This window comes from Hipposideros armiger, unplaced genomic scaffold (assembly GCF_001890085.2).
Source record: "Hipposideros armiger isolate ML-2016 unplaced genomic scaffold, ASM189008v1 scaffold_15, whole genome shotgun sequence".
Lineage (NCBI taxonomy): Eukaryota > Metazoa > Chordata > Mammalia > Chiroptera > Hipposideridae > Hipposideros > Hipposideros armiger.
Genome location: NW_017731365.1, coordinates 6334810 through 6343652, shown reverse-complemented (window position 1 = coordinate 6343652; position 8843 = coordinate 6334810). Strand labels below are relative to the sequence as shown.

The following is an 8843-nucleotide window of genomic DNA, read 5'->3' as shown; positions in this document are numbered from 1 at the left end:
ACCTTCAATGTGTCACATATAGTGATGATGATAGTCATCTTTTTTTAAATTATAGTTACTTTAGTATATCACCATTTAAATGATTTTACTCTTTGTCTGATAAACAGTAAAGATAATGTCTTAGAACATAATTTATCCATCTAAATGATTACAAAGAGGCATATATCCGTTAAGAGTGCTTTTAGCGCTCTCTTCCGCCTTCATTTTAAATCCAGCTCTATACAGCTCAGCCGCCTCTGCTGCCACGACCCGGACTGCACGCCAGCACACACACACACACACACACACACACACACACACACACACACACACACCCGGGCCGACAACTCCGCCACTATGGAGGACATGAACGAATATAGCAACATAGAGGAATTTGCAGAGGGATCCAAAATCAACGCAAGCAAGAATCAGCAGGATGTCGGTAAAATGTTTATTAGAAGCTTGAGCTGGGACACAAGCAAGAAAGATCTGACTGAATATTTGTCTCGATTTCGGGAAGTTGTAGACTGCACAATTAAAACAGATCCAGTCACCGGAAGATCAAGAGGATTTGGATTTGTGCTTTTTCAAGATGCTGCTAGTGTTGATAAGGTTTTGGAACTGAAGGAACACAAACTGGATGGCAAATTGATAGACCCCAAAAGGGCCAAAGCTTTAAAAGGAAAGGAACCTCCCAAAAAGGTTTTTGTGGGTGGATTGAGTCCAGATACTTCTGAAGAACAAATTAAAGAATATTTTGGAGCATTTGGAGAGATTGAAAATATTGAACTTCCCATGGATACAAAAACAAACTAAAGAAGAGGATTTTGTTTTATCACATATACAGATGAAGAGCCAGTAAAGAAATTGTTAGAAAGCAGATACCATCAAATTGGTTCTGGGAAGTGTGAAATCAAACTTGCACAACCCAAAGAGGTAATATAGGCAGCAACAGCAACAACAAAAAGGAGGAAGAGGTGCTGCAGCTGGTGGACGAGGTGGTACTGGGGGTCGTGGCTGAGGTCAGGGCCAAAACTGGAACCAAGGATTTAATAACTATTATGATCAAGGATATGGAAATTAAACTAGTGCCTATGGTGGTGATCAAAACTATAGTGGCCATGGCAGCTCTGATTATACTGGGTATAACTATGGGAACTATGGATATGGACAGGGATATGCAGACTGCAGCGGCCAACAGAGCACTTACGGCAAGGCATCTCGAGGGGGTGGCAATCACCAAAACAATTATCAGCCATACTAAAGGAGGGCATTGGGGAGAAAACAGGAGGAGATTGCTAACGTAACCCATCTTGCAGGACGACATTGAAGTTTGGTCTTCTGTTGATCTAAGATGATTATTTTGTAAAAGACTTTCTAGTGTACAAGACACAACTGTGTCCAACTGTATATAGCCGCCAATTAGTTTTCTTTGTTTTAACTTTTGTCTTTTGCTGTCTGTGTTATGACTCAATGTGAATTTGTGTTTATACAAATTTTATTTGTATGATTTCATGTTAAATCTCAAATAAATGCTTCCTTATGTGATAAAAAAAAAAAAGAATGCTTTTAGCTGCAAATAACAGAAATCCTAAGACTGGCAGAAGTAAATAGGAAGTTAACTTCTAAGTTTGACCAAGACAGAGTACTAGGGACCAAATTTACCCTCTTGTCTAAAATCTAATTTTATATATATATATATATATATATATATATATATATATATATGACACAATCATTTTCAAACATTGGACAATAGGCAGGGCATGCCTTGGCTCACTCCCAGGGAGGAGAAACCCGAATAGTTCACAGTATCCCTGAGTTGAGAAGATTTTGCTGTAAGTACAGGGAAGTCAAAGAGGCTATAATTCATAGGAAAGAGTACCAAAAAGGAGGCCACTGCACTTAAACAGAGCTCTAAAGATTGCAGAAGATTACCTTTGGGTCTTCAACTGGCTACTCTTCAGAACATACATGTGAGAAAATTACCCAAGGCTGGAGAAAGAACCATCTGAAAGGAGCAGGTGGAATAATTCATTGAGCTCACATTCCCCAAATGGAAAAACCTTATAATAAAAGAAAAAACAAAATTTTAAAACAAGAATAATCAGCAACTAACAAGATAAAATTTACAATGTCTGGCATTTAATCAAAAATTGCCAGGCATTCAAAGAAGCAGGAAAATATGGCCTGTAATTAAAAAAAATTAATTCACCATTTGGGCTTAGTCATCTCAGTTCAGGAGCTCAAGCCTGGGACAATAGTGTGCATTCCTTGTATTGTCATTCCAGTTCTTCTCTGAGTCTACAGAAATTTCCTGGAGCCATACATATACCCTCTGATTTCCACCTTTGGTAGTTGTATGTGGCTTAGAAAAGCTATAGGAGAATCCAATGATAAAAGCAAAGGCAAAGTAAACTATGAGGGTACAGCCATAAATGGATTACCAACAAAAGGACCAACAGAAACCTCTGATAAAAAGAATGACTAGGGCTGGCCGCGTGGCGCGAAGGTTAAAAAGTGGCTTGGGACGCCAGAGGACCCTGGTACGGATCCCACTTATGAGGGCCAGTGACACTGCCCTCCACAGCTAAGATGCTGAACGACAGCTCAACCTGGAGCTGGGCTGCCAGTGAGTCCCCGGCGACGGCATAGGCTGCAGCCCCTGTGGCAGTGGGTTGCCATGGGCTACCATATGTAGCCAGCAGCCAGCGAGAGCGGCCAGCAGCCACAGTGAGCGGCCGGCTTCCCGGCGACTGATGATCTGCCTCGCCCAGGAAGAGCGCAATGATGGTGCCAACTTGGGCCAGTGAAGCAACATCCTCCACAACTAGACTGAAGAACAAAACGACAGCAACTTGTCTGTTCCCCTTCCCCCAATTCCCCAACACTGTTCCCATCCCCCCAATTCCCCAATAAAAAAAATCTTAAAAAAAAGAATGACTAAAAGGCTTGTCCCTGAGGACCTCATTGTTTTCAAAAGGGACCTGATAATGTAAAGAACCTTCTTTGTAATTGTCTCTGATCTTTTTCTCTTAGACCAGAATTTGGGATAGATAACGTACATATTTCATTAATACTAATCAGGAAATACATGCTATTTATAATTAAAATGTGTTTAGTTATATTTAATGATCTCATTCCTGGGTTCATTTTTCATTAAAGTAGCTTTCATTTCTACTTTTGCAGTTTTAATAATATGAATAAATAGGTTTGTGCCAATAGACACTGTTACTAAATCAGTACCTAAACATACTTGGGCCTCTGGCTTTTGTTCAGGCTCTTTGAGTTTGAGTAGAGTACAATTGTACTATGAAACAGTGCAGTGAAATGAAAGGGAGTTTTTGGAGATGATAATGACTTATTATAAAACATAAAGTTATAATTACTTCCCAACACAATAGAGAAGCTTATCTATAACAGTAGTAATTACTGCTTTTTGCCCTAAGGAAGATAGAAAAGACAGAGAAATAAGGAAAACTTCTTTGAAAAATGGAACACCTTTTACATAAATGTCTAATGTGTATTATAAAATTTAAAAAAAATCAATTCATTGAAACCTGCCAAGAAATAATATAAATAATAGAATTAGTAAATAAGGCCATTAAAGCAGTTATTATAACTATATTCTACAAGCTTAAGAAAGTAGAGAAAAACATAATCATGCTAATCAGGAACATGGAAGATGAGGGGGGAAAGACCAAATAAAATATCTAGAAATAAAAAATATGTCTGAGGTGAAAGAAAAAATACATTGGATGGGATTAACAGCAGATTAGACACTGAAGAAGAACTCAAAGTGAACCTAAAGACATAGCAACTGAAACTATCCAAAATGACACATAGAGAGAAATAAGACTAAAAACAAAATAAACAGCTTCAGTTAGGTATGGGACCTCTGTCAGCCACCTAATGTATGTGTATTTAGAGTCCTTGAAGGAAATAAGAGAATGGGAGGGGGAAAGGAGCACAGAAAAAATTTGCTGAAATGAAAGCCAAAATTTTTCTAAATTTGATGAAAACTACAAAGCCGCAGATCAAAAAATTCAACAAACACCAAATACAAGTAATATAATGAAAACTACACCAAAGTACATGATAATCAAATTGTTTAAAATCAGTAACCTAAAGAAAATCTTAAAAGCAGCCATGGAAAAATGAAACTTTATATATAGAGGAACAAAAATAAGAATAATATCAGACTTCTCATTGGAAACAATGAAAGTCAGAAGTTAGTAGAGTGATATCTTTACTGAAAGAAAGGAAAAAAAATTGTCAACTTGGAATTCTACACCCAGTGAAAATACCTTTCATAAATGAAGGCAAAATGAAGACTTTTTCACACATAGAAAGCTGAAAAACATTCTCACTTAGTAGGTGTGCATACAAGGAATGTTAAAGGAAGTCTTTCAGACAGAAGAAAAATGATGTCTATACAAAGGAATGAAGAGTACACTTGGCTTTCCATACTCACAATTTCCACATCTGATGATTCAACAATCATGTATTGAAAATATTTGGAAAAAATGTTACATTGTTGCTGACATGTACTATGTAGTTAAGGCTATGATGGTTGCATCTGTACTGAACATGTACAGGTTTTGTTTTCTTATCATTATTTCCTAAACAATACAGCATAACAACTATTTATATGGCATTTACATTGTATTATGTATTATAAATTATTTAGAGATAATTTAAATCTGGAGGATTGTGTAGTTTATATGCAAATACTATGCCATCTTATATAAGGGACTTAAACATCTGAGCATTTTGGTATCCATGGGGCCCTGGAACCAATCTCCCGTAGATACCAAGGGGTAACTGTGCTGTAAATACATGGGGAAGTATAAACAAATAGGGATTTATTTTCCTCACATAACAAAAAGGTTGGAAATTGATTATGAGTGACTTTAATTCAGTTGATCAGTCTTCAAGGATTCCAGCTTTTTTCAATCTTCACTCTGCCATACTGATATTTGCACTTTTCATTCAAAAGTTTGTTGCCTCAAGCAGGCCTTTCCTTAAAGTGTTTCTATTCATGTATCAGTGAGGGAAAAACTTTCCTAGAAACTTCTCAGGAGACTTCTTAAGTCTTTTTTTTTTTTTAATTGGGGAATTGGGGGAAGGGGAACAGACAAGCTGCTATCCTTTTGTTCTTCAGTCTAGTTGTGGAGGACGTTGCTTCACTGGCCCAAGTTGGCACCATCATTGCGGTCTTCCTGGGCGAGGCAGATCAGTCGCTGGCTTCTGGATGGCTGCTCACTGTGGCTGTTGGCCGCTCACGCTGGCTGCTGGCTACACACAGTAGCCCATGTCAACCCATCTGCCATCACCGTTGGCTCACAGCAGCCCAGCTCCAGGTCGAGCTGTTGTTCAGCATCTTAGCTGTAGAGGGCAGTGTCATTGGCTCTCATATGTGGGATCCGAACCGGGGTCCTCTGGCATCCCAAGCCAGCTCTTAACCAACACGCCACTCGGCCGGCCCTCTCCTTAAGTCTTTTAGCTGCATTGGGAGGCTGTGAAGTGAGTAGCTTGCTTTCCAGCCTCTTCAATGAGAGGAAGGAAAAAGAAAGGGTGGTTAAGAAGTGGTTGGGTTAACCAACTAATAGTGTTGCCACAGAATATTAACTAAAGGTGTTAAACATGTGTTTGGAGTTGAGATGAAACTCAAAGGGCAGTTGTCTCATATTATGTATGGACCATTTATTAAAGCAGGGGCCCAAAACACAAAGATAGGGTCCCACAAATAGTTTGGAGGGATAGGACCCTTGTCCCCCACACCCCTAGGTGAATATGGGACCTATAGTAGTACAAGATTCTGTTCTTTGTGGCTACTCTTTACTGAGTGCATAACAGATCCAAACAAGTCACCTCAAAATGGAGCAGCTTCACCAGGCACTTCTACCTGAGTATTATCCATTATCTGCACATCAGCCCAAAGCTGTTCAGAACTTTTGGACCACCCATGGAACACTCCTTTCCTTCATCAATACTAAGTGAGCCAAAGAAAGGAGAACAAATGAATTGTCAACCTTTTTCTTCTTTCTTTCTATCTCTTTTCTGTTCTCCAGGTCAAGAAAGATAAAGTCAATAAGAGAATCCTAAATCATGGCCTTTGTTCTCTCTTCTTTCCTATCTAGACTTTGGTTAAAGCCATCTGCTACTTAGAAAAGTTAAAGAAACTTGATTAGGGTTTTAAAATTAAACCAAATTCATTTCCCTCAGACTTTGGATCTTAACTTTAGATGCTACTGACTTTTCCAGTCCAAAGATAACAATTTGTATAGATATTATTGAGCAAAGAGGTCTGGAAAGAGAGAAGTAAGTTCAAATGCTGTAGGGAGGATAAAAAAATAAAGAGGATGTTATCATGTACTTTGGGACTAAAGAAAAAAAAAACCTCATCAGTTTAAGCAAATTGTAGTTATTAGGCCAAGAAATTGAGATTCAGAGAAAACCAAAGGTAGAAAACTCTAGATTGAGTTCTGCTTCTTATCCTCTGAGAGTTATGACATTTAACACTCAATGTGTTTCTTCTATCCTTCTGTTAACATACACACCCATTTGCTTTAGAGAATTCTCCTACTTAGTAGGACTCGGTAGGGCTCTTAATTATAGGTATCTCCTTTCTCTAACCGTTTCCCCTCACCATTACCAAAGTGGAACGAATATGACCCAGGATTGACCAATCATAGTATCCCACCTCTTTACTTATTATAGTCAACTATTCAAGAGTGAATACATGACACTGGCAGAGCAAATCAAAATCCTTCCCTGAAATTGATACATGGGTATTCAGAGAGGGCAATTCTCTATTGGAGTTACCAAACTTGAAAGATGTGAAATTGGAGTTGTTGGAACCAATTTCCCCAGAGGCCTATCTGGAATAGGAAAAAAATGAGGCCAAACTACTGAAAGAAGCAGGGCAGAAAGCTAGGGAAAGAAGAAAAGAGTTGATCCATTGTTTGAGCCCCTGAATCCAGTTATGCTTAAAGCCAGAGCCTGCCCTGGAACCACCAAAATATAGGAACAAATACGTTAAGATCGGATTCTCCCATTTGCAGTAAGAAGAGCTCTGATTAATGCACATTGTTATTCCCCAGTCTTTTCTACATCTTTAGCCTGAGAAAAGGGAAGAAAGACTATACTAAATGATTTGCACCAGCTGAGGAAGAAGATCGAAGTATTAAAATCACCCAAAGCAGAGGAGTATTGCTTCCCTTTTTCACCACCTGCAACACACTCCCTCCAGCATCAGGTACACATTTAGTGCACATTTGAGGACTCATTTTGAGAACAGCACAGTATTGTAGTTTGGGGTATCATGGATGATTATATTACTATATTTTCTAAGAGAGCTCTTGTTTTCTCTTCACTTTGTGACCTATACAAATTTTGCTTTTTTTATTTTTTTATTTTTTTTTATTGTTAGTTTCAGGTGTACAGAACAAATTTTGCTTTTTAAAGAAAGGTTTTATTTTTATTGTGCTACATTTTCTAAAAATACTTAGAATCAGCATGTTTTAGAGTCCCCTGATCTGGTAGTTTTTAATGGAAGTCAATGAAAGAATGTAAGCCACATAGCAGCAAAATTCCTAAAATGCAATTTATTCTCCTAAGCAAATGGGGACTTGCATTACTCTTTATATGCTCAAGAGTGATTGTTCCAGAAATTAGAATGAATTCATAAAGTGACCTTGGAGCATGGTATTTTATAGAATGGCAGAGAATCCTGGAGAGTGAGTGAGAAATAATTAGCATTAATGGTAAGCCTGTTGTGAAGCAATCGTTTTACCTATATAACCCAAATGCTTGCGCTTCACCAGCCTAGGACTACAAATTTCAAATATGTGTCCATTAATACTAAAACAAATACTCAATATTCATTCCTCCAATTGCCAAAAGTCACCTCTTCAGTGTGACCCAGTGGGAGACAGCTGTCTATTGAAGGGTTGGGAATAGGTCTGTACAAGTCCGCTGCTCTGGCCTCCTCACCTTGTGGTCTCTCTCAGGGACCCTGATGAGATCACCACTGCAGGGGACACCTCTGTTCCCCACTGGTTCTCTCCATGGTTACCCCCAGTCTGGTGTCAGGGAAGGGGGCGTTGCTATCCCCTTAGCTTCTGTCTCTCACATGTGGCCGTCTTAATCAGGAATCAAATGAACTTAAACAAAAAAGCCCTGTATTGCATAGATAGAAGAAAACTCACAGAATTTAAGGGTAGGATGAATTCAGCCTCATAAGAGACAGAACAAAAGGGATTAAGGAGTGGTCAAGTACAGTGGTAAGTATCTTCTATCTCTGTATCTTCTCCTGGGGCCTCACCTGGGCACCAGCTTCATTCTTCTCCTTGTCCTGACTTTCTTTGCTTTTCCATTCACAGTGTGGAAATTGACTGCCCCAGTTCTCTTAGGTCCCTCTCCATTTTCTCTCACAGGAAATTTCCCTAATAAAATACTTAGGGCCGGCCGAGTGGCGCGTTGGTTAAGAGCTGACTTGGGACACCAGCTCTGAGCAGCAGGGCCCCGGTTCGGATCCCACATGAGGGCCAGTGACGTTGTGCCCTCTACAGCTAAGATGTAAACAACAGCTCGACCTGGAGCTGGACTCCTGTGAGTCACCAGTGATGGTGTAGGCTGCAGCCCCTGATGCAGTGCACTGCCATAAGCCACCATATATGGCTGGCAGCTAGCGTGAGCGGCCGGCAGCTGGTGTGAGCTGCCAATAGCCGCCGTGAGCGGCCGTCCAGAGGCTGGCGACCCATCTGCCTCACCCGGGAAAAGCGCAATGATAATACCAACATGGGCCAGTGAAGGGATGTCCTCCACAACTAGACTGAAGAACAAAAGGACAACGACTC

General features: G+C 39.7%; 2 pseudogenes across 1 annotated transcript; both read left to right on the top strand.

Moving 5' to 3' along the window:
* The first annotated feature begins 326 nt into the window (after positions 1-326).
* Positions 327-1527, top strand: LOC109372651 (heterogeneous nuclear ribonucleoprotein D-like; annotated as a pseudogene). Its single transcript, XR_002122079.1, has one exon. The product of XR_002122079.1 is annotated as a heterogeneous nuclear ribonucleoprotein D-like (transcript).
* A 15-nt stretch (positions 1528-1542) lies between these two features.
* LOC109371914 (UPF0729 protein C18orf32 homolog pseudogene) lies at positions 1543-2470 on the top strand (annotated as a pseudogene).
* The last annotated feature ends 6373 nt before the right edge of the window (positions 2471-8843 follow it).